The 25,153-nt window shown below is 47.4% G+C and overlaps 1 non-coding gene across 1 annotated transcript; it reads right to left on the bottom strand.

Moving 5' to 3' along the window:
- Positions 1-22,537: 22,537 nt before the first annotated feature.
- TRNAS-GGA (transfer RNA serine (anticodon GGA)) lies at positions 22,538-22,611 on the bottom strand. The gene has a single exon. It is a non-coding gene; the product is annotated as a tRNA-Ser (tRNA).
- Between the last annotated feature and the right edge of the window lie 2,542 nt (positions 22,612-25,153).

Below are 25,153 nucleotides of genomic sequence, written 5' to 3'. Positions count from 1 at the left end.
TAATAAATGGTTGACAGGAAAGGAAAGGCGCAGTGTCTGTCACGCTTGTTCAGTGTAGCTTCAAAAGCAGAGTTTAGGCATGGGGACAATTCTGTACTACATACAAATGTTTGAGCGCTCTCTGAAACATTCGCTCAGTTCACGCTCTTGGTCAGAACTTTGAGCAGTCGTTAGATATGTGAACAGTTAACCTGACGAGCTCTGAAGAGAAGTATCTAAACATTTTCGGTAAAACAAAGTCACTAGCGTTGTTTAGTTTGACCCCTTTTTAGAAATATCGAACAGCTGAGACTGTGCAGCACGTTCGAAGTCTAATGTGCATAGGGTAACCTGTTGACCTGGTCATGTGTCCAAAATGTGAATGGGATAGGCATACTCTGCTTGGCATTTCACCGTAAACATTTTGGAGATGAAGCTTCGAATGTCTCATGTCTACAGTCTTAGGCCAGCAAAGCTCTAGGAGGCGATGGCTAGACCTGTGCGGTGCCATCATAGCGCTAAACGCTTGCGAAGAATATTCCCATGCTTCCGAATAATTTTTTTTTTTTTAATGAAATCTTTACTAGCTTCATAAGTGATGTGAGCAGGGACCAGGAATATAAACGACGCAACCGCTTTTTTGAGCATTACTCGAGGAGGTGGGTGGATTTAGCATCCATGTGGTAGTCAAGTTGGGTGCGAGTGTGCGTTAACAATTCGAAATTGGCGACATACCAAAAACGAAACCAACTAAAGCCGCGATAACTTTGTGGTTAAAACGGTCGGCTTACTGAAGCGATGGCAGTGGACGTTAAAGATCCCCAGGTGGTCGAAATTATTGTCCCGCACAGCGACACCTTTCTCTTTTATCTTAATCCCACATTCCTTGGTGGACCGGGTGTCTGCCCTAGAAGTATGGCAGATACTGGACCTTGTCTTTCCAGTAAACAAATTTAATTGTGGTTTAAAGGAATGAAAAGGTGGAGTATCTGTCACACTTTCTTTATGTGGACAACTGAACCGCTCCGTAAGGGAAGGTGGGAGTGAAAGCAGAAAGAGATGGATGGATGGAAAAACTTTATTTTCGTCAGAGAGCATGTGTGGACGATTCCGTGTTAGACGGCCATCAACCCATTGCTGACGGCGACCTGGGTGGCCCACTCCACGGCCCTGGTCTGGACGACCGGGTCTGAGCTGGCCAACACGGCCTCCCACTGCTCGAGGGAAGGATCACGCATAATATCCGCCGGTGGCGGTGCTATGCTACAGCTCCATAATATTATGTGGTCATAGGTTGCCAATTCCTGACACCATTTGCACTCCGGCTGAATGTCCGGGTAGATTTTTGCTCAACACGTATGGGTTGAAGAAACATCTAGTCTGCAATCGTCGCCAGACGCATTCCTGCGCCTTCACCAATGAGATCGAGAAGCCGTAGTGGAGGGCTGCGGAGTAATTTCGACCACCTGAGGGTCATTTTCACTCCCACCTTCCTCCCTTCCCTTACGGCGCGGTTGAGGTGTCCACAGCAAACGAGTGAGACAGATACCGCGTCTTTCCCTTCCTATGAATCAATCAATCAATGAGGGTATTTAACGCGCACTGACATCCAACGTTGCTGGATTACCAGTAATCTAGTAAAGTTGCTTACATCGCACAGCATACGGACGCCCCTCCAACGAATTTACAAAAACATTATTTAATGCCAAACTCCGTGCCAGTCCCTCAATTCTAAACTGCTATGCAAATACATGCCAAACGGTTTCTATATTATAAGCGTAAACGAGATGACACATGGTAGAAAAACGATGAACTTTAATCTGACGTTTCAGCCGGGATCGGCCTTTGTCAACGAGTGCCCTGACAAAGGAATACCTTTATCAAAGGCCGGACCCCGGCCGAAACGTACGATTAAAGTATATCATTTTTCTGCAGTGTGTCATGTTGTTTACGCTTGTGCCCTACCTTTACGGAACCATTCGAGCTTCTACCCCCTCATGGAAAATTAACAGCGCACACACGACAAGGACAAGGAAGAAAACACCCTTGTGTGTGCGCTGTTAATTTGACAAGATGCTTTACCAACTAGCTCGAATGTCGGTTTTACTTATATATCTTTTTTTTTTTTAGGGGGGGGGGGGGGGGCGTTGCGGGAGCTCTGCGTGCAAGTTTCAGCTCCACGATGATGCGTATGGATGATTTTGAAAAACGCTGAGAGGATGAAAGTCGGGCCGAGTTCGGCCACCGCTTGCGCTCAGAAAAAGTACAGAGCGGTGTGCAAGACTTGTGTTCACGAGCGATGATGGTTGACAGCGCGCGACGACAATCGGGATTTCCGAGAAAGCGGTCGCTTCGTCTTCTCCGCCTTGCGTGGCTTGTCAGCGTACTCGGCCCGAAGAACGCGAAAGCGCCGGGGAGAAAGCGAAGCTCGCCTGTCGCCACTCTTCAAAAGCTGCTGCACAATGCGGCATCCATAACTGTCGCCGCGGCTGCCGTGCATATGGGGGGCGCGCTCTAGCAGCAGTGCATTCGCGCGGAGCCTCTTTTTTCTTTTCCTGGAAAGAGCTTGCGTAAAAAGAAAGAGTGCGTCGGCGTTGCTTCGCAAATGGAAGAGGAATAGCCGAAAAGAATGCGAGGACCGGCGGCTACATACAGTTAGCCCGACATCCCGAGTGTGTGTGTTGTGAGTTAACAACAAAGGTTTCCTGAGCGAGGCATATAAGATACAGCTGCTTATGTTGTGTTGTGGCAAGTCATGGATCGAGCTGGCTTAGTATTTTGGTTACTTATGCGTGCGATTAAAGAATATTTGGGTACGCATTTTACATTACACACGATGACAGTACGTTAGCTTTCTTGCACCTTTGCTTCTCTGTGATTTCTTTTTTTTTTTTTTTCTATTATGCGTTTTCTTTGGAATCGGAGCCGCTTCGATGACCCCACCAAACACGCCGATTTGCCAAGTCAGTACGCACATGCTCCTAACCATAGTTCGATATAACTAAAGAAAAAAGCTGATTTTGTCCCTCAGTCTGAACCCCCCTGCATTCACAGCCAATGGCGTTCACCAATTTCCGTGAATAATATCCTTTGGACCTGCTAGCGGGACAAGATGATGTGGCAGATGAAAGGAGGTTCACCACACGGACTGACCGCCACGTTATAAGTAATAGTCGACGCCATTAGCTTTAACGTGTTACATCAGTTACTTGTCTTTGTGTATGATTACATTAAACATGTGTACGGCGTAAGTGGTGACGTATGTGTCACATGGTTGAGCAGTATAACCTCGCGTGATGACCCAGGCGTACTTATACAGTCTCCTTTGAAATGGATAGCGAGCCTGGTCCTTCGAGGCAATTGTCGGAGGTTGAAATGCACTATGCCAAGCCGCGTGCAGATAAACTACGCCAAACTACTGCTTTTGCATGTTATGCTAGGTTTAGAAGCGTTAAACCTCTACAATTTTTCTTTAGTGCTGCGCATAACGGAGATAATCACTAGCTATAGTATCACGCCGGCTCTTTGACGTCACCCTAGGTGTTTTTCTTTTTTTTTTTTCCATCCTATCTAGTACTGACGCTAGCTAACTTACCACCGCGTCTACATATACGGTGTGGTCTCTAATATACTAGAATACTAGTAATGCAATCTCACCTCACTTTATTATTGCACTACTCATATTCGCTCTACATACCTACCAGGGGCCCGGACGAAGCACTGCACAGACGCACACCAGTGACACCACCCACATATACGGCAGACACCGTTTTTTTTTTTTTTCTTTTTTTTTCCCCCCCCCTTGGCGATGAAGCTTCTCAAGATAGCGGTTCATTGCTACGCGGGCGCGTTACTTTACTCATGTGCAGAAGCCCAGAGAAGGAGGCTTTTGCGCATTGCTTCAGTTCTGGCGGTGATGCTCGGAGTGTTCCTCCGACATCAAAAATAGTTCGGCAACACGACGCATATGCGCTGCCATCTCAAGCTTTTAGTGCAGAGCTTTCTCAATATTCGCGAGCCTCCGAAGTCTTTATCGGCCCGGTTCTCGCTGGCGTGTGGCAGCTGCTCGGTCGTGGAGCCTTTCTTGTCGAGAAGGCCAGCTTGTACGGCCAGACCGTAGCGCTCGGCGCAGCAGACGGAGCGCAGCGAAAGGTTGCCCCCGGCAGACCGCCCGCAAGGCCGCTGCGACGTTCTGTCTCGAGGCGTCGGCGCGTTGCGCGACCGAGTAGATCGCTTGGATGATGCGCCCCGCAGATGCATGGCTGCGCGAAGCATTGTCGCCGCCGCTGGTTCCGCTTCGCGTGAGCGCGCGTAATGGTGGAGTCATTGCGCGGAAGCAGCAGTTAGGGCACCGCGTGACATCTCCGCTCTGAAATTCGCACTTGAAAACGAATGCGACTAGAGAGGCGGATTCGGAGCGTGTTCTCGTTTCGATCTCGCGGATTCTCGTATGCTGCGAGATTTCGCGAGAACTCCTTTCGCGCGCGCTATTTGCCAACCGGCTGTGTAAGCTGTATGGGTGGGCTTGTGGCTGCGAAGTGATCCGCGATTATTGGTGTTAGTGAACAATTCCTGATTCTTCGAAGTTTTGTTGCTACCATGCTTCGAGTTGCTGCGGCAGCCGAAGGCGCTCAAATGGCGGCAAATCTGGCTGCGGTCCCGACTGCAGACTGAACCGCGGTAGTTTTGAGGTGAGCTAACAAATTACAGCCCCTGGTTCCCGGCCGCGATGTCGTATACTAGAGAGGTATAAGTTCAGGCCCCGCTCTGTGCTATCTGATAGAATTGTTCTGAAATAGCTTTGACCGTTTTCCAAAGCTTATGCTAGAAGACAACTCGATAGACAGCAGTTAAGCAATACTTGTTGTTGGGCTAGTTGGTTTGTTTCCATGCTTGCAGGACTCGGCGCACAAAAAAAAGAAAAAGAAACTAAGCTTGGTACTTCTTTTGTGTGTGCGCGCGGAGTTCTACAAGCGGTAGGTAGCAGTTGACGTGCTAGCAACGGATTCTTTACATCGGTCGTGATGCACGTCAGAACCTCAACTTTCCACCAATCCAAAGCGGGAGAAAAAAAAAAAAAAAAAAAAGAAAACTCGGAGAGCATCAACTCTTACGTGCTATGAATGCGAAAGCCTGGGATGGTTTAGTGGAATAAGGAAGGATTAGTAGTAGTCAGCTTATATACTACAATGGCTATCGAACCACTGTGACCAGGTGGCTGTCCCGGCCGACCGCTAACGTCACACCGAATTTCCGTGACCACTTTTTCTCGACACCGCCGTCGCGTTCTGTTGCTAATGGGCCCATCTGTATTCAGCCTTGGAAAAGTGTTCACCGGCCGGTCGCTGTATCCGCGTCGCTTCCAAAGTCAGCAGCAGCGACCAACCAGCTTCGCTCGCCGGGCTTTTAGAGAATTGTGAAAACGGTGCTGGCCTTCCACGCTACACGACGTGTGTCAGTGCACATTAAAGAGCCCCAAGTCATAGAATCAAGCCAACCCAAGCCTGATGCTTTCAGTTCGCGAACTATATGAGCAACGTTAATATCTATATGAGGCCAAGTTTGTTCCTGAAATGGCGAATCCTTTCTGCGCGTTGTTTTTTGCCTCATTTTTGGACACTGTCAGTCCTTGTGGCGGACGTGTAGTGTAACGTAGAGTTACAGGTATATATAGATGGTTTTTATGTGAGGCGGCCTGCCCAACGTCCGTTAAGCAATACGAGCTGGGGAACGATATTGCCGGCTGATCGTGTTATCAGTTTGGCCGCCTCTCTAGGAGAGAAAAACAAAATGGCAGCAGGCTGGCGTGAGTCAGAGGCTGACCTCTGGAAGTCGATTTCAAAGCAGCCGCGCTCTCAGCGTCTAATTGCAGCCCAACTGGGGAAGTCCTTGACGCCACTGCGTACCCGTTCCAAACACAACAAAACGTTCCGCAGACACGGCGCAGAAAGAGTGCGCGTCGTAGCGTTGCCAGCTCGGATCAGTGAGCTACCTGGAGATTAACCAACAAAAGTCCCTAGGCTGATAGAAAATCGATAACTATTTTTTACGATGCGGTTAATAACGAGCATTGATAACTGGCTGTCCCACGACATTAAAAGTTAGATTGTGCACTGTGATAAAGGCTGCACTCTTTCTCATATATCTTGCTCTTTTTCCGGGGAATCGAATGTCATCGCGAAAGTGTGCACACAAGCCTGCAGAGCAAGTGCGTGCTCTTATAACGCTTCTGTGATGGCCGTTGATTTCAGATTTTCTTCCGTTATGTTGTGTGCCACGTGATTCTGAACGAAAATTTGGAGGTGTCATTTGTAGCTTGCCGACAGGCAATCTTCGTTCTGGACAGCAGCAGTTTATTTGACCGAATAGTTTTGGCCATGTACTCTCGTCACTGTTTTTTGTTTGTTTTTTTTTTTTTTTTCCTTCTTGGCTTACTCTGGTCTGTTTCGCCCATTCCAGGAGTTGTAATTCGCCTAATGCCTGCAGCGCAGAATAATCGAGCCTTAAGAAATTAAAGTGGCACAATTTGTGCACTGACTTTGTAGTCGCTTTTGAGAGGGCGAGAATTCTTGGCTTGATTTTTTGCTAGTGCCACCCCGTAACCCGTCACGTTCACGGCACTAACTATAATAAGAGCAGTTAAACTCTGTAAAGTAGAAAATGCTTAGACTTTAGAGTGAAATCAATTAAGGGTACGTCCCCCCTCCCACCTTTTTTTTTTTTTTTTGCGTCGTTCGTGTCGGCGTAATAAAAGTACACTCTTATTGATTAGCAGGTAGCCACGTCACACATGACGTCGCTTCAAAGCGTCACGCTGATTTGTCTGCATACAGTCACATGGCTGTGACGTGTAATTCCAACGCCGACGCCAAGTGCTCCGAACACGGTTGGTTTCTGCAAGATAGAAAGATGAATAAATATGAATATACGCCATTTGCCTCCGCAAGCTACTAGCATTTCTTTTCACGTTACACTGCGGTTGAGTGTAACTTTCATGTCGTAGGAAATGCTGAGGAAAAAAAAGAATCTGCTCTAATTTTTTTATTGAACCTCACGCACAGAAAAAGTAGTGGTCAGCGACGTTTTCTATTTTTGTGTTCGAAATGCGGGGTTACTCGTGCAAGAGGGCCATTAGGCCAGCACCTCGAAAATCCCTCAATTCTCTCAACAGGCGCGAAAATCTCTAATTGAATGCGAAGCAAAAACCACATATATCTGGGAAAGAATGCCCAACGTGGACCTACGGTACTGTACAGTATGGTCCACTGTTAAAGGGAACGTGCGACCGCATGGCCTACAAACTTCGCAAAGCGTTCACACTGACAGCTGGCGAGAACGGACAGCAACTATCCAATTTCCCTGTGGCGTTGACAAACGCCTGCCCTGAGTCAAAAGCTATCAGGACCTCACACTTACTTACTTACTTACTTACTTACTTACTTACTTACTTACTTACTTACTTACTTACTTACTTACTTACTTACTTACTTACTTACTTACTTACTTACTTACTTACTTACTTACTTACTTACTTACTTACTTACTTACTTACTTACTTACTTACTTACTTACTTACTTACTTACTTACTTACTTACTTACTTACTTACTTACTTACTTACTTACTTACTTACTTACTTACTTACTTACTTACTTACTTACTTACTTACTTACTTACTTACTTACTTACTTACTTACTTACTTACTTACTTACTTACTTACTTACTTACTTACTTACTTACTTACTTACTTACTTACTTACTTACTTACTTACTTACTTACTTACTTACTTACTTACTTACTTACTTACTTACTTACTTACTTACTTACTTACTTACTTACTTACTTACTTACTTACTTACTTACTTACTTACTTACTTACTTACTTACTTACTTACTTACTTACTTACTTACTTACTTACTTACTTACTTACTTACTTACTTACTTACTTACTTACTTACTTACTTACTTACTTACTTACTTACTTACTTACTTACTTACTTACTTACTTACTTACTTACTTACTTACTTACTTACTTACTTACTTACTTACTTACTTACTTACTTACTTACTTACTTTACTTACTTACTTACTTACTTACTTACTTACTTACTTACTTACTTACTTACTTACTTACTTACTTAAGGCGCCCGTGTGCTGTGCGATGTCAGTGCACGTTAAAGAACCCCAGGTGGTCGAAATTTCCGGAGTCCTCCACTACGGCGTCTCTCATAGCCTGAGTTGCTTTGGGACGTTAAACCCCACAAACCAACCAACCAACTTACATGTGCATGCTGTAGAAGAGCAGCCAGAGGTTGTTACTGCGCATTCACCTCGTGCCATTAGTTGCCACCGGCTCTCGCAGGAGAGCTTTGCAAAGCGGCAGCCACACGGTCTCATGTTCCCTTTAACAGTGGACCGTACTGTACATGTGGGCTGACCGCGCATCTAGATCGGAGCTTCATCTCCTCATCTCATTTTGGGCGAAAATATTCTCATGTCTGGGAATCCACGGCATCGGGTCGCCGCGGAGACTGCACACTTTTGAGCCGGTGGACACCGCTTGCGCTGCGCCCTTTGCGAGCGTCGCTATCAACGCGCGCTTCGTCGTCGGTCGGTGCCCCGTCGCGTTTTCTCGGAACTCTGTCCAGCTGGGCAGTAACCTAACGTGTCTGCGAAAGCACGTCAGGAGGCTGCACGTTTGTGCGGCAAGGTGATACTAAGGCGAAAAGCTTTCTTATCTGATCAGTAGCGTGCGCAGAAAAGTGACTGTCCGCGGAATGCTTAACCAAAACACAGAGCCAAAGCCAATCCAACGCAATCCACATAACAAGAAAAAAAAGACAAAATATCGAATTTAGTTATGAATGTTACTTAATTGGCTGCAATGCCTTACTGGTTCTCTCTCTAATAATAATAATAATAATAATAATAATAATAATAAAGGCTCAGTATCTGTGACACTTGCTTTTGTGAACACCTGAACCGCGCCGTAAGGGAATGGATAAAGGTGGGAGTGATGGTGAAAAGAGAGAAAGGGGAGCCGTGGTGGAGGGCAACGGAGTAATTTTGACCATCTGGGGATCTTTAACGTGCGCTGACATCGCACAGCATACGGACGCCTCTTTGTTTCGCCTCCATCGAAGCGGAGCCGCCGTGGTCGGGTTCGAGCCCGCGAACTCCGGCACAGTAGTCGGGCGCCTTACCACTGCACTACCCCGGCGGGGCAGGTTCTCTCTCTCTCTGTATTTTGCTTTTTGCTCCTTGTGTATCCTTTTCTCTGCGTTATTAAAAGAAAGGTTGCCAATCTGGCGACTGCTTGTAGGCTCTATCCTCTTAACTCGTGATCGTTAGTTTTGCTGCACGCGCAGTGTTGTGACGATCAAAAAACCGAGCGCTCCACTTTCTTGGCGGCACGACGCAGCTGTCCGTCAGCTGCCGCTGTCGTTCGCGTGTCCTGGAAGTAATATCACCTATGCTAATCGGCAATGTGTGGCGTGAGTGAGGTATAATTAGAAACCATATCGTGAACTAAAACGTCGTAGCCCATAATGAAATTGATTCATTGGCTGGAAGGAAACGACGGCACCTGAACTGAAGTGACAACTACACGTTTTATTTTGATATACTTTCATTACTTCCGCGTCGCCACCTGTAGACGTTTTCGCGTAAGCACATATTCACCAGCCAGATTACCTGGAGCAATGTCTGGTTGTGCGGAGACAGACGTGTAGAGGACTACAAACACAACCGTGGAAAAAAAAAAAGAAAAAAAAAAGAAGTATGACACGAGAGGTAAGTGAAAAAGCAACAATAGCTTCTAATGCAATCGCATTGCATATACTTACAACGTAATTAAGTGAGTCTGGGATTTGCTTCTTTTCCCTTTCCTTTTCAGTACGTGTTATAATTTCATGAGTCTTGTTAAAGCGATATTGGAGCAAGACGTTTTCACGATATCTATTGCGGGCTTTCTGAGTTGGCGACAGCGGCGGTCTCGCTGGTCCAATGCGGTGTCAAGCGGTCTGTCCCTGCGCTCGTGCTATCTAGCCCAATAATGAGCTCAGCGACTCGGCCACTCGACGCCGGCGGCGCGTTTCCTTTCCCCGCTGACGCGCCGGCCGCCGCTGGCAGGGATCGAGAGACCTGCGGTCGAGTGAGCGCGTAACTACCGTCAATTTCGGCATTCATGCAGCCCGCAAGATATATACAAGTCTAAAGGTTAACTTTTAGGGCATTGAAGCATTTTTCTTTTTGTCGACGTGTCACCTAATATATCATGAAATTCCCGACGCTCGATCCCCCCCTTTCTCCTCAGTAGTAGTCTGGCGTTAGGTGGCGGCCCTTCCGAAGAACTGCCATCCTCGATACACCTCCCCGCTTAGCCTAACCCCCCCCCCCCCTCCTCCCCCCTTGTTGGGCGTGGAGGTGCACTATATCGTGATCTCGCAGAAGCGACAAGGAGTGTTCAGGAGAGTCATTCGTCACAAGAAACAGCGTGGTGTGCCCGGGTGAGCGAGTTATTGTAAAACAATGGACGACTACGGCAAGAACAAGCCAGTAGAAGGGAAAGCGAAATTAATTGACTGCAAGTTCAGGCATTTGGATATGGCAGAACTAGACCAGCACCAAACAAAGGAATCGGTTGGAGAAGCTTCAATCGTAGAAACATTGAACTAAAATCGCCACTTCTTACGCGCGATGCCGCTTCTGTCGCGTCAAGTACTAATAAGTCGTAATAAGTAAGTAACAAGTAAGTAATATGTACTAATCAAACCTGGCACGCTGCCCATTGGCGTGGAACAGCGCAATGTGCTTGGTCGACACATAGTCGCAAGCGCACCGCCGTGATGGCGCAGTGGTTAGCGCGCTGGACTGCTCTATCCTAGGATGCTGGATCAAATCCAGGCCGCGTCTGGCGCTTTTCGATGGAGGGAGAACTCAACGAGCCGGTGTGCTGTGCGATGTCAATGCACGTTAAAGAACCCCTGGTGGTCGAAATCTCCGGAGCCCTCCACAAGGCGTCTCTGATATCCTGAGTCGTTCTGGGACGTTAAACCCAATAAACCAATCATAGTCTGAAGCCAAGACGCAAGCCCAGCGTAGCTTGCGATATGCCGTTGTTTGTACGTTACGCAAACCTTTCCGTATCGTTGTCGTAATAAAGGAATCACTAGGGTAAAATAAGATGAGGCGAGATATAGTAAGAATGATAGTAGTATGCATATAAAGGTTAAAGTCCCAAAGCGTCGTACGGGCAACGCAGTTGGCGGCGTTGTATCAATATATTATACTACCTATTTTAATATGCAGTAAAGCGCCTTTTCGATTTTGCCTTCAAGTAAGATGCGTCCTCGAGCTTGGCAGCCGAGCGCTGTAACCACTGAGCCACCGCTGCGGGACAGACTGATTCCGGCCATAGCTACGGATGATTGAGAACTCCCGATGTTTTATATGTAAGCTCAAACATGTACAAACGAGGTTTAGAGGGGCCGAAGCGGGAACGGCAGGCGGTTGAAGAACGGGGGGTTGGTGAAAAAGGGTTCAAGAAGAAACGAGCGGAAAGGGAAGAAGAAGGGGTGGAGGGGGAAGCTACCAGCAACGGCGCTGCGCGGCAAAGAACGGCGGAGCGCCTTCACGCATGATTCACCCACTGCCGCCCAAGCTCCCCAAGGCCGAGGAGAGGATTGCCATTCGTTCATTGATGCGGCACGACCCGACGCGTCGCGACTCGCGAGGATGAGCGCTCAATGTGGTGGGGGCTGTTCCGCTTTGCGAATTGTGCCAGTTGATTATGGAACAATTAAGTTCTTGTGGCCAGTATTACAGGCATTATAATTGGCCTCATTTAACGCAAAAATAAACGCAGCACAAAGAAGACGAAACTGGAAGCGCCTGCGTTTCATCTCCTGTGTTCCATTCCCTTGTGCTCTATTCGTTTTTGAACTAAATGAGGTGAATAATAGAATGTCAACAAACCGACTAGCCGACCAGTTCATTCTTCCGGTGTATTATATAAACGACTTAGACGGTTACAGAGATCACATAAAGTAGAAAGAAAATAAGTCTGCAACTGAAGTAACGAACAGAGTCAAAAAGCAGTTCTCCGCTACGAAATTAATCTTGCACGGGAGCAACAAAATCATTAGCATAGGAAAAACTCTAATTACTCCGCAATTGTCCAATTCGCAAAAGAATCTTGAAGTCGGGGAGCGGTGGCCTTAGTAAGGTGGCAGAGAAGTGCTAGTTGAGAAAGAAGGAATATGACAGACCAAAAAAGCAGTGGAACATACGCGAACTCCATAGTGCTCATCAATTGACGATCGTATAGTGCGGTCTGCATCACTCCTGTGTACAAGAAACGCAGGAGAATCGTGGTGCGTACATTAGAGCACTTTTCGAAAAGAATAGAAGCCTTAACTGTAATCGATATATTGCCGTTTCTCAATGACAAAAACACGGCTCTCACTTGGGACGGAGTTTCGATACGAGTTGAAAAGGTGAGAAAAATGAATGCATATCCTCCACCCGCTTTCCAAGTATAATTGTATGATAAGATTTTCAGACGCAATCTCCGAGTCTAAACGCTTCATTCAGCCTCCTTCAATAACGGTAATCACGGAGCTTTTTTTTTTTTTTTTTTTTTCCCACTCTAGACGTCACTCGGCTTAATCGAGTGGCGGGGTTTACGCTGGCAAAAAAAAAAAAAAAAAAAAAAAAGCCGCTCAAGTTTAACTGTGCTAAACCTAGCTGGTCGAAGCTAAAGCGTGGTTTTGCTTGTTTTTGCTTTGGTTAGGTTTAGTTCAGACATGGGCAGACATGGTTTTGCAACGGTTTGGTTGTCTAGACCATGGAGTCGAGGACGCCATCAACTACAAGAGGAAACACGTGTTGCTCTGTCTGCCGTCAAAGGTCAAGTGGTGGTACACCATAGTTTCCTGTGGCTTCGTTGCAGGTCAAGCTAGCTGACGCCTAAGTTGACCTCTGGTGGTACATTGCGTAGTGAATGAAGCTTTCGCTATAATAAATAGTAGTTAGTCAGTGTAGGCAGGGTATACCGCGTTGTAATTTGTGATCCCGAAGGCACAACTCTCACTAAAAATGGATATTTTAGAGGAAGGAACTGCAAAACAACCACAACAACCGTGGAATCAATTTTCACTGAGAAAAAAAAGAATATAACCGCGGTGTCCCCACAAGGCGTGCAGATCTTCGTGAGAGGAGTCGGCCGTGGGGGCCTCGTGTCGTCCGGGCGGCGCAGAAAGAGAGCGCGTCTCGACGTGACGGCAACGCATTCGCATGGAATCGTACCGAGGCGGCGCCGGCGGCTGGCGACGATTAGATAGCGGCGGCTGAAAGTTCCAAGGGTTGGCGCCGGATGCGTCTGCAAAGCTATCTCCACCCGATAAGGACGAACCGCTGCTTCGTAAGCCGGCCACACTTGATGCTCCCACCAGTGCTACAAAGCAAGGCGAATTCATGCTTGGCCGCGCACACCTGCTCGACCGCGCTACGCACGCCGACGCGGACACAGCGACTGACCCAGTCCACGCAAGCAAAATTTAGGGACACTAGTCCCTAAGAGCATTGTGCGATAGAGTTAACTATTCCCTATGGCCTCTTGGGGAACTCTTGGCGGGCTTTTCACTGGCATCCAGCCACTTTTCCCAGAAGACACTGGTTACTTTTCTAAGTGTGCCAGTCCACGCAAGCAAAATTTAGGGACACTAGTCCCTAAGAGAGCATTGTGCGATAGAGTTAAATATTCGCTATGGCCGCTTGGGGAGCTCTTGGCGGGCTTTTCACTGGCATCCAGCCACTTTTCCCAGAATACACTGGTTATTTTTCGCTTTTTTACTTTTTATTATTTTCATGTCATTTCACAAGACCTCCCTTTAAGCAACTCGAACGAACTGCCTCGCCGACCCGGAGATAACTGTCTGACTCGGGACCTAAAAGGGTTCAGGGTTCGATCCCCCCACTTGATTACCAAAGTTTCTTTCGCAATTACTTTACTGCACATTGTCAGTGCTGTAAGGGCGCTTAAAACTAATTACTATCTCATCTATGGATTCGTTATAACGGAATTTAAAAGACAAACACAGACACAAGGAAGGATACGGGACTGGTCTATCTGTATCCTTCTTTCTCTCTGCGTTCGTCTCTTAAACTGCGCTATAACGAATCCGCAAAAACCACGCCATTTAGGCCACCTTCAAGTTATTTAAAGCTACGTTTTGTGCCAACGCGTTTGAACTCCGCCACCTCTGTGTCTCGTGAACAGAAGTGAACGGAATACGAGCGTTCAAAAGTGGGCGCGGAGTGTAGATTGTCCTAGCTGTCTCTCCTTATTGCCCTTATTCCTTTTGTTCAACGTCCTATACGCCGGTGCGGTATTCCAGCGATAGTAGGAGACACGTATCCCTCTAAAGAAAGTCTCGTAATTTATTGAGACAGTGCTGGAAAAGTCTTTTGGGATGCTCGTAGGACAACCAGCGTGGGCCTGCTCTCTGGTAATTAACTGCTGACGAAGCCGCGAAAGCAGGCAGCATCTACCGCGCGCCGCAGATGGCCCAGGAATTGAGGCACCTCAAGGCAGCCTAGGGATCGAGGAATCGAGTAACATTGAGGCAGCTTAGGGATCTAGGAACATTGAGGCAGCTTATAGGGATTGATGCATTTTCAGGCAGCCCTAGCGGCATCGAGGCTTCCCACTCATGCGCCTTCCTTCACGCCGAAGACAACCCAGTAAAACATTTTTTTTTTTTTAAGGTGGGGTTGTTGGTTTTCTTTGTTCTGTTCGGAGGGTTAAGTCCTTTCGTAGTTCGTGTAAAAGTAGAAAATCTTAAGGCCCTCCAATTACAGCGTTTGAGTACCATATATGCTTTGAACGAATAATTATGGTGCACGTAAGTGTTTGTTCAGTGCGCCTAGGGACGAGTGGTAGGGCACACTGACGGAAGTGAGTGCGTCAAAACAGAAGGACGCAGTTCCGAGATAAGAAGCATGTACAATAGGCTGAAACACCGGAAATGGCTATAGTCGTCAGGCAAGAAAGACCACAGCAAGTGCTGCCGGAGGGCGTACAGAAAGGACGCAGGTTTGGGGTCATGGCAGTTGTGGTAAACGAAGGAAAAAAAGAGGAGAGAGGGGGGAGCGAAGGACACTGAAAGCAACAACTCTATGCTCGCGCGGGAGGGCCCGTTATGCAATAAAACAGGCGGGGAAAGGTTAGTTTTCGAAGGATTGCACCAAGACAGTAGCCAGCAGTGGCTTTCCAATTGTTCTGTAGAAAGCATAATATGCACATTTGCGTATAGTACAGTGCACTGTTTATTATAGCGTCCTAATAAAAAAAAAAGAAAAAAGGACGGTGCATGTTTCCAGAGCGAAACTTGAACAGTATTCCCGGGACTCGGCGAGAATACTCGTGCACGTTTTGCTTCATACTTTATTTCGATATGCTTTGGCAAAACCATTATTTAGCTCTTATAAACTGCTCAAACGTGCTAAAACTGTCAACTAAAAAAATTGTAGTGTCAAAAAGCAACGCCAAGTAGCCTAATTAATTCCTTGATCGACAGCGTTATTCTTTTTCGTTATAATTATTTTATTTATTTATTTATTATTATTATTTTTTACAGAAGCATGCATCGATTGATACGCCTCAGAGTCCCGCTCTCACTTTTCGAGGAACTGGAAAATGTACTGGTCTTTCTCGCTGACAGCTGCCGCTTTTTTTTTTTTTTTTTTGCTCTCGCGCTATCACCCGGCGGAGCGATCGATATTTCAGCTCAAAAACAATGATGTAACAGGCATTGAATGCAGCTGCACACTGCGTCACCGCGGCTTCGCGCTATGTTTATAACAAGCATCTGCAACCGTGATCGTTTCGTCTTACGACCGCTTTCTTCAGAGCGTGAGAAACGTTTCCTCAAAAGGCTATATACACCGCAACAAACAACTGCGCCGTTCGAGGTAATTCGAGGCAAGCGTTGAATAAAAAATTCTGCGCACCTCCCGAATGGTCTATTAAGCTCAGTTACTTATTTGTATCCCGAATCGACTATTCGTATGAGCTATTTATTTGAATTCGTGCAAAATTGTGAATGTATACTGCTGCACTTTCCACTCGGCATCAGCAGTATGGTGTGTCATTCATTCCCGCAGCCTACATCACTGCTGTAAATTATTATATTCAGTTTATTGATTTTTTATTACACAACACATACGAGCAGATAGCAGGCAGGACGAGAGTTGCTGTTCGCCTTCCAGAATGCCAGGGAAAATGGTTGAACTGACTCCCCCGTAATTGGGGGGGGGGGGGGGATTAATTGAATCTAAACCTGATTGGAATAGACGAGAGGCAAGTGCATGAAACAGAAGAGTTCACAGGATTGATTGAAATAACGAAAATACAACACCGAAAACGCGATAAATTTTGGAAAAGTTGCGAGTCCAGTGCCTTCCTCTTCAATTCAATTGCGTCTGTTTTCGCTGGCTTCACCCGCCAAACAAGATACAGTTACCCAATCAATGGATTCTGGTAGCTGAAATTGCAATCGTGCTACGAAGCTTGCCGGACTGAACGAACACATCAGTAAACTATTGCTGCGAACTGCGTTTCTGAGTTCCTGAACTATTTAGGAACTCAGAAACGCCGTTTAACTGTTTCGTGAAGGCGAAAAGCAAGGCGCCCGTGTGCTGTGCGATGTCAGTGCACGTTAAAGAACCCCAGGTGGTCGAAATTTCCGGAGTCCTCCACTACGGCGTCTCTCATAGCCTGAGTCACTTTGGGACGCTAAACTCCACAAACCAAACCAAACCAAACCTTAACTATTTAGATGAAAAACATAACAAGGACGAGCGGGAAACGCTTGCTGAATAATTTGGTCTTCTCGACTTGGCTTAAAAAATATATATGAGGTACACTTAAGGTCTGCGCATTTAAGAATGTGATCCGATAGCGTAGGCCACCAGCCCGCATAAAAATCCACACTTTAACGAAGCCGTATGAACGTGTCTGCGTCGCCAAGGAGTAAAGAACCTGAATCAGTATCCAAGAGCACCTGTAAGGTTGATTCTTATCCCACCTTCCCACCCCAAATGAGCAACACGGTTGTCAGCTCCTTCCAATTTTGTGATATCACGTGGCCTCGTTAACTAGCACAAAGCATCGAAGGATCAGTGCTCGGCCATGTCCGCTGCCAGCTACCACTTTCCAGAGCCCCTGCCCGTGGTTTTTCGCTCACAACGCCGACACCGATAACGCGGATTTTTCGCCGCAATGATATGGGCAACAGTGGACGTGCCTCGAATGCTAATCACCGTGGATCAGGTTTGGAGCTTTTCGTTATCCTACATCGCTGCGTACAGCGGCGTCTGCGAGCTGGTGCACATTTCCTGCGTAGACATTATTACCAGAAATGCAGTGTGTTCGCTTCATTCATCCTCGATCTGGGCGCTCGCGATATTTTTTTTTTTTTTTTTTTTTTCACATACACCGTCCACCGTTGCAAATCGCATCACCGCCGGCTACGAACTAACGGCCAGTTCCCGTTCGCCCCCGACGCTCGTCTTTTCAAGCCGCGGCATCTTCCTTGGACGTCCAGGCTGACCGGCGCCGCGCCGATCAGCGAAGGCGGCCAGCGGAGCAGCTCCGCCGATCGCTGCCGCGGGGTTCCCTCCGATGCCCGCCTGACCGGGTCTCCCAGTCTCTCTCTGGCGCCGTCGAAAGGAAAAACCGGCCAGGAGGAAAACGCGCTGACCCGCTTGAACCCACCGGGAAAGGAGGAAGACGGCGCCTGCTCCTCGGACCCAAGGAGGACGAGGAGGAGGATGGGCGCACGCGCTGCTAGAGACGGACTGCAGCAGACTGGCCCGAAGTCAGCCCTGCGGGGGCACATGCGCCAGTGCGAACAAGAAAACAAAAAAGAAAAAAAGCTGAGACAGAACTGCAGCTCTGCTCACTGCAGCGGTGACTTCTAAAACCCCAGGGCCAAATATCATCCCTGTTTCTTTTTGGTTTTTTTTCGCCGAAGGATAATGTAGAAAGTATACAGTCCTTGTCAAAAGTGTAGAGCCCAGAGGGTCTGCTTCTGAGCCACTTCGTGCAGCTGGTAATGCATCTCCAGTGTTCCGAATCTCTTGATGGCAAGAAGATTTTTTTGTCCTACCCTTTCCAAAGGGAAGGAACCTCCACGAATGGTAAATAAGCGCCACTACACGGCTCAGAAGCAGACCCTCTGAGATCTATACTTTTGACAGAGACTGTACATTCTACAATATTCTTTAGCGAAAGAAAAAACAGGGCCGTCAAAGGCTGTACATAAAGAAAAAGTACTCACAGTGTAGGTCCTTCATCCCCCTAACGGAAGATCAATACTACACTTCGAAAAGCCAGCGCTTGGAGGTATTCTCAGCGGTGTGCTTATTGGGCGATGCAGCGAATGGACTCAAACAAAGCAAGGACTGCGTCGTCAAAGAATGTTAGTACACGTAACTATTCGGAACTCCGTGGCTGCTGCGCCGCCGATCCACTCTGAAGATGTGATGCCACGTCCGTTCCTCTTTACCCGATTGCACCTGAGAAGTCCCGCGACAATTTCTCAGCTTTTCTGCATTAAGCGCGTCCTTAGGAGCTCCGATAAGGGGAAGCAAGTCTGTTGCACTTCCCCCTCCCCCCTCCCCTCCCCCCTTAGGCGGCGTCACTGGGTGGTGCAGGGGCAGCTGTACAAGGCCCCGTTCTAATTTGATTTACCCACGCAGTTTTTAAATCTGAATGCCGGCACACTCTCAGCAAAACTGATGAAATCAAATGGCTTTACTGTGCTAACTAGTCAGCAGCAACGTACGTAGCATTTGCTAATTCTTTCCTTTTTTCCACGCTTATTTTTTTCTTGCTCCGTGCCGCAGTAGCTGTAGGTAAAAATACAACGAGCGGTAACACGGAACACCCACGCGCTGTCCTTCCTCTTGCGCTGGGTTCAGTGCCTCCTCGGTCAGATTAGAAGCCCCGACTATAGCTCAACTTTCCTCTTTGGTTGTCCTCTTCCTTTCTTCCATTTCCTGAACAGCTCGGCGACTTCAGCGCAAGCAAACGGACCTCGCTAGTGAACAGCGCTGGCTCCGATGTGTGGCCGAGAAGTTTCACGTGACTGGCCCGCAGATGTGGTTCTCAGCGTACTTTGATACTTCAGCTCTGGCGACTTCGCGAGTCCCGACACCATTAGCACGAAATAATAATTAGCACCATTAGCAAACCGCGAACGTGTGGTTTGCCGCTGAGATGCAGCGTTGTTATATAGCATTATAGTATATGAATTGTTCTCTAAATTCGAGAAGTTGCACGTGACTGGCCCCCCAGTTGTGGTTCTCAGCGTGCTTTGATACTTCAGCTGTGGCGATTCCGCGACACCATTAGCACGAAATAATAATTAGCACCATAAGTAAATAACCGCGAACGTGTTGCTTGCCGCTGAGATGCAGGGTTGGTATATAGCATTATAGTATATGAATTGTTCTCTAAATTCGAGAAGTTGCACGTGACTGGTTCCGCAGTTGTGGTTCTCAGCGTGCTTTGATACTTCAGCTGTGGCGATTCCGCGACACCATTAGCACGAAATAATAATTAGCACCATAAGTAAATAACCGCGAACGTGTTGCTTGCCGCTGAGATGCAGGGTTGGTATATAGCATTATAGTATATGAATTGTTCTCTAAATTCGAGAAGTTGCACGTGACTGGTTCCGCAGTTGTGGTTCTCAGCGTGCTTTGATACTTCAGCTGTGGCGACTTCGCGACACCATTAGCACGAAATAATAATTAGCACCATAAGTAAATAACCGCGAACGTGTTGCTTGCCGCTGAGATGCAGGGTTGGTATATAGCATTATAGTATATGAATTGTTCTCTAAATTCGAGAAGTTGCACGTGACTGGTTCCGCAGTTGTGGTTCTCAGCGTGCTTTGATACTTCAGCTGTGGCGACTTCGCGACACCATTAGCACGAAATAATAATTAGCACCATAAGTAAATAACCGCGAACGTGTTGCTTGCCGCTGAGATGCAGGGTTGGTATATAGCATTATAGTATATGAATTGTTCTCTAAATTCGAGAAGTTGCACGTGACTGGTTCCGCAGTTGTGGTTCTCAGCGTGCTTTGATACTTCAGCTGTGGCGATTCCGAGACACCATTAGCACGAAATAATAATTAGCACCATAAGTAAATAACCGCGAACGTGTTGCTTGCCGCTGAGATGCAGGGTTGGTATATAGCATTATAGTATATGAATTGTTCTCTAAATTCGAGAAGTTGCACGTGACTGGCCCCCCAGTTGTGGTTCTCAGCGTGCTTTGATACTTCAGCTGTGGCGACTTCGCGACACCATTAGCACGAAATAATAATTAGCACCATAAGTAAATAACCGCGAACGTGTTGCTTGCCGCTGAGATGCAGGGTTGGTATATAGCATTATAGTATATGAATTGTTCTCTAAATTCGAGAAGTTGCACGTGACTGGTTCCGCAGTTGTGGTTCTCAGCGTGCTTTGATACTTCAGCTGTGGCGACTTCGCGACACCATTAGCACGAAATAATAATTAGCACCATAAGTAAATAACCGCGAACGTGTTGCTTGCCGCTGAGATGCAGGGTTGGTATATAGCATTATAGTATATGAATTGTTCTCTAAATTCGAGAAGTTGCACGTGACTGGTTCCGCAGTTGTGGTTCTCAGCGTGCTTTGATACTTCAGCTGTGGCGATTCCGAGACACCATTAGCACGAAATAATAATTAGCACCATAAGTAAATAACCGCGAACGTGTTGCTTGCCGCTGAGATGCAGGGTTGGTATATAGCATTATAGTATATGAATTGTTCTCTAAATTCGAGAAGTTGCACGTGACTGGCCCCCCAGTTGTGGTTCTCAGCGTGCTTTGATACTTCAGCTGTGGCGACTTCGCGACACCATTAGCACGAAATAATAATTAGCACCATAAGTAAATAACCGCGAACGTGTTGCTTGCCGCTGAGATGCAGGGTTGGTATATAGCATTATAGTATATGAATTGTTCTCTAAATTCGAGAAGTTGCACGTGACTGGTTCCGCAGTTGTGGTTCTCAGCGTGCTTTGATACTTCAGCTGTGGCGACTTCGCGACACCATTAGCACGAAATAATAATTAGCACCATAAGTAAATAACCGCGAACGTGTTGCTTGCCGCTGAGATGCAGCGTTGTTATATAGCATTATAGTATATGAATTGTTCTCTAAATTCGAGAAGTTGCACGTGACTGGCCCCCCAGTTGTGGTTCTCAGCGTGCTTTGATACTTCAGCTGTGGCGATTCCGCGACACCATTAGCACGAAATAATAATTAGCACCATAAGTAAATAACCGCGAACGTGTTGCTTGCCGCTGAGATGCAGGGTTGGTATATAGCATTATAGTATATGAATTGTTCTCTAAATTCGAGAAGTTGCACGTGACTGGTTCCGCAGTTGTGGTTCTCAGCGTGCTTTGATACTTCAGCTGTGGCGACTTCGCGACACCATTAGCACGAAATAATAATTAGCACCATTAGCAAATAACCGCGAACGTGTGGTTTGCCGCTGAGATGCAGGATTGGTATATAGCATTATAGTATATGAATTGTTCTTTAAATTCCACACCATTTTGAATTTCCCACTTTTCGCCATTAGCACGAAATAACCGCGCTGTAGGCGGTGGCGGGAAATTCAAAAATGGTGTTTGATAGACCACTTTCCGTATATTAACCTAATCTGATGACCCGTGTCATTGAATAATATGAGATGAAACGCAAAAGTACACCTCGCTAAAGCACGGAAAATTCCCTTGCGGCGAGGCTTCTCATGTAATGTTGGGCCTGCGCCACTGTCCTGGCTTTGGGTCTCTGTTCCTGCGCGAACGCGTCACTCTCCTCCGGGCTCCTGGGCACAGAATGCTTGACAACGGAGCGTGCGGCTTCTTCTTGACCATCCACTTCGTAGGAGGTGGTTGCGCAAGAGAAAGCGGGTTGCTTCACATTTTAAGGCGAAAGCCTTTAATGGCTCATGCTGTCGTGCACAAAATGTGTCGCGCTTTTGCGGCGTTCTGATTGACTGAGGCGGGATGACGTCATAGCTAAAGGTCTTGATCAACCAGAGAGCGCCACCACAGTATGCGCGAATGCATGCCATGGTCATATGTCAATCAATGATCAATTATTAATTAATTAACTACCAATTGACGCATAATTAAGTTATTCATTAACTAAGTAATACGTAACTATGTAAGTTATAATTATTTACCTACTTAATTTCTGTTTAGTTAATTACCTAAATAATTAATCAATTGCTAATTAGTGCCAGTTGCGTAGCAGAATGCGGCTCTCAGGCGCCCTTTCACTACTTTATGGTCAAATATTTAGGGGAATCCCCCAAGGTGGAGTAGAATTTGTAATAAGGGAGTACTCATTGTATCCACCCAAGCGCAGCCATACGGCTACAAAGAAAAGCTATACAGCTTTCTCAGAAACTTCGTAGTTAAAGAAAAATTCGTCCTGATCCGGGAATCGAACCCGGCACCACCGCCTTTCCGGGGCAGTCGCTCTACCGACTGAGCTAACCAGGACGGTCAGCAGATCAGATGGTAGGGCGAGAGCGAATTGATCTATAACTTGAAGTGGGAATGGTGTTGGTCAAATATTTAGGGGAATCCCCCAAGGTGGAGTAGAGTAGTAGTCGCTAAAGTCCCTCGTAATTTTTATTTGTCTAGAAAGCGTGGAGGTCGTTGCGGTTTACCAATGGAAAATTTCTCTTTCAGAGAGGCGGGTCACCCTCTCTCCCCTTTAATCCGAACCTCCTTTCCTTGTGCCAAGATGCCTTCGATCTGCACTATATTCATCCCCTATCCGTCACCCACATTCGTTGTCAGCGCGATGAGCGACGCCACCTCTTTGGCCCATCGCACCGCTTGAGGAGCTAGACAGCTCTCCGGAGGAATGCCGGTGATGGTTCATGGCCGTTTTGCCGAGCGGGCAACGCTTAACGAAGAGCCCGGCATGTGTTGCAAGGCCTCCACTCTTGCAGCAATGAGGCGGCGCACTTCCCAGAGACGAAACTCATGTACTTGGAAATGGTATCGTTTAACACATCGTTAGAAAATAATTTGGAATGACTATTAATGAGATATAATAACGAGGATCGAGAAATAAACAAAAACAAAAACCTATGAGTCACAATAACCTCATACAGATTTCTCATACTAAACTCATATATATCTCATATAATCTCATACAAATATTATTCAGCGTATGAGATATATGAGATTGTATGAGATATGTATGAGTTTAGTACGAGCTAAGTATGAGAAATCTGTATGAGGTCATTGTGACTCATACGGTTTTTTTCGCTATGGCAGCTTGTAATCTGTTAGAGACTCCCTCTCAGCATTTCATTTCATCGCTGGTCGACGCGATTCGCCAAAAGATGGCCTAAAAGACGGCGATTTTCCAAAAGAAGGCGTTCCGTTCCGCCAGCGCTGCTCGACTGCGCGCGGTGCGCCCAGAACTGAGCGTGGAGCACGCTGTAGAGCGCGCGTGGATGGGAGAAAGCGCCGTGTAAACTAAGCGGGAAGCTGGAACAAATGGCAAAAAAAAAAAAAAAAAAAAAAAAAAAAAAAAAAGAAGTTGGTCCCGACAGCGTCTCTGGCGTGCCTCGGAGGACGAGGAGACCCGCCAAGGGCAAACAGAACGCTTTCTTTGCATAACACGACGACGTCGGATCGGGGATCAGTCAACCACCGACGGTGCACTTTCCCGGCGAGGACGGTCGCTCGGAATTCCTCGTTGCCGACGAAGAAGAGAGTGCTTGGGCGGACTGCAGATTCCTGCGCTCGCAGAAGCGCCTCTGGAAAGAAAAAAAAAAAAAAAAGAAAACGATGTCGCTCCACGCAACGCCACGAATCCTTGCTTCCAAGGCCGGGTGACGATTGGAGAGCGAACATTTGCGGGCATGCCGTCCGAGTCAGTGCCTCTTGCGAAAATGTCATCACTGAAACTTCTTTTTTTTTTTTTTTTCGGTGATATGAGAGGTATACGTCGGAAGCCGTGCGAGCAGTTCCGAACGGGCCTCCTGTAATTGCGAAGCAGTATTTTCAACTTTAAACCTTCTAAAACTGTGAGCACTGTGTCCGCATTTGCTGACGGCATGGTCGAGGCTCACGTACCGGGGTGCTATGGTGGTGGTGGTAGTGGTTGATTTATTATTTTTTAAAAAATAATCAAAAAGAAGGAAAAGAGTATTGCCGGCCGCGGCAACTGCTATCTAACAAACTGAAGCACTTGAGCTGCGGCCGGCGGGAAGGAAAAGGGGATAGGGAGAGGATAGCAAGGGGAAGTAGAGAGGGGAGCGATAGGAAGAAAGGACAGGGGAGCTTTTTACATTATTTACAAAGTAAAGACGCTCAACGAGTTCGCATCGCTCGCGCGCAAGTGTCCGAGCACTGTCCACAAATGTCTGCGCGCGAGCGGCCTCTGCAATTGTTTATAAAATATATACACATATATATGTAATATCATTGATGTATATACATAGTCGCGCGCACGTAGCGTCCTGTCGCAGACAGATCGCGCGCGCGACACAATGCACCAGCTGCCGGGGTGGGGCGCCCGGCAGCATACGTCCAAGGTAGCACACACGGAGAGTTCAGGTCACGCACGCACTACCTGACGAAGAGCAAGCGAGGCTTCAAGCCCGCCCGCTCGATGCACGCACAGAGGCTCGCCATTGCCCTGTCACGGGTGCGCGCACTGCCTCGCGGCCACAGGAGCGTCTCGATGCTGTCCGGGATGATTCCGAGCGCCCTATAAGCCTCGAGCATCTCGCGACGTGGCTCTGCGGATGCAGTACAGCGAAGCAGCATGTGCTCCAATGTTTCCACTGCACCGCAATCACCACACACGTCGCTCGACGATAGTCCGTGGCGCACCCGTCTTACCCCGGGCCACACGCAGCCGACGCGCACTCGGATGAGCATTGCACGCTGTAGGCGCGACAATGAGCGCGCGCCGACAGCAGGGATGCGCTCTCCTCGCGCGATGCGTGGGTCCGGGTGTTGCTGACGGAGGTGGTCATAGATTACCGCGCGCACGTCCTCCAAAGCGAGAAGTTCG

The sequence above is a fragment of the Amblyomma maculatum genome, chromosome 11 (assembly GCF_055883805.1).
Source record: "Amblyomma maculatum isolate TAMU_Amacu chromosome 11, ASM5588380v1, whole genome shotgun sequence".
NCBI lineage: Eukaryota > Metazoa > Arthropoda > Arachnida > Ixodida > Ixodidae > Amblyomma > Amblyomma maculatum.
Note: the sequence above shows the minus strand (reverse complement) of the source record. Positions and strands in the feature narration are given on the sequence as shown.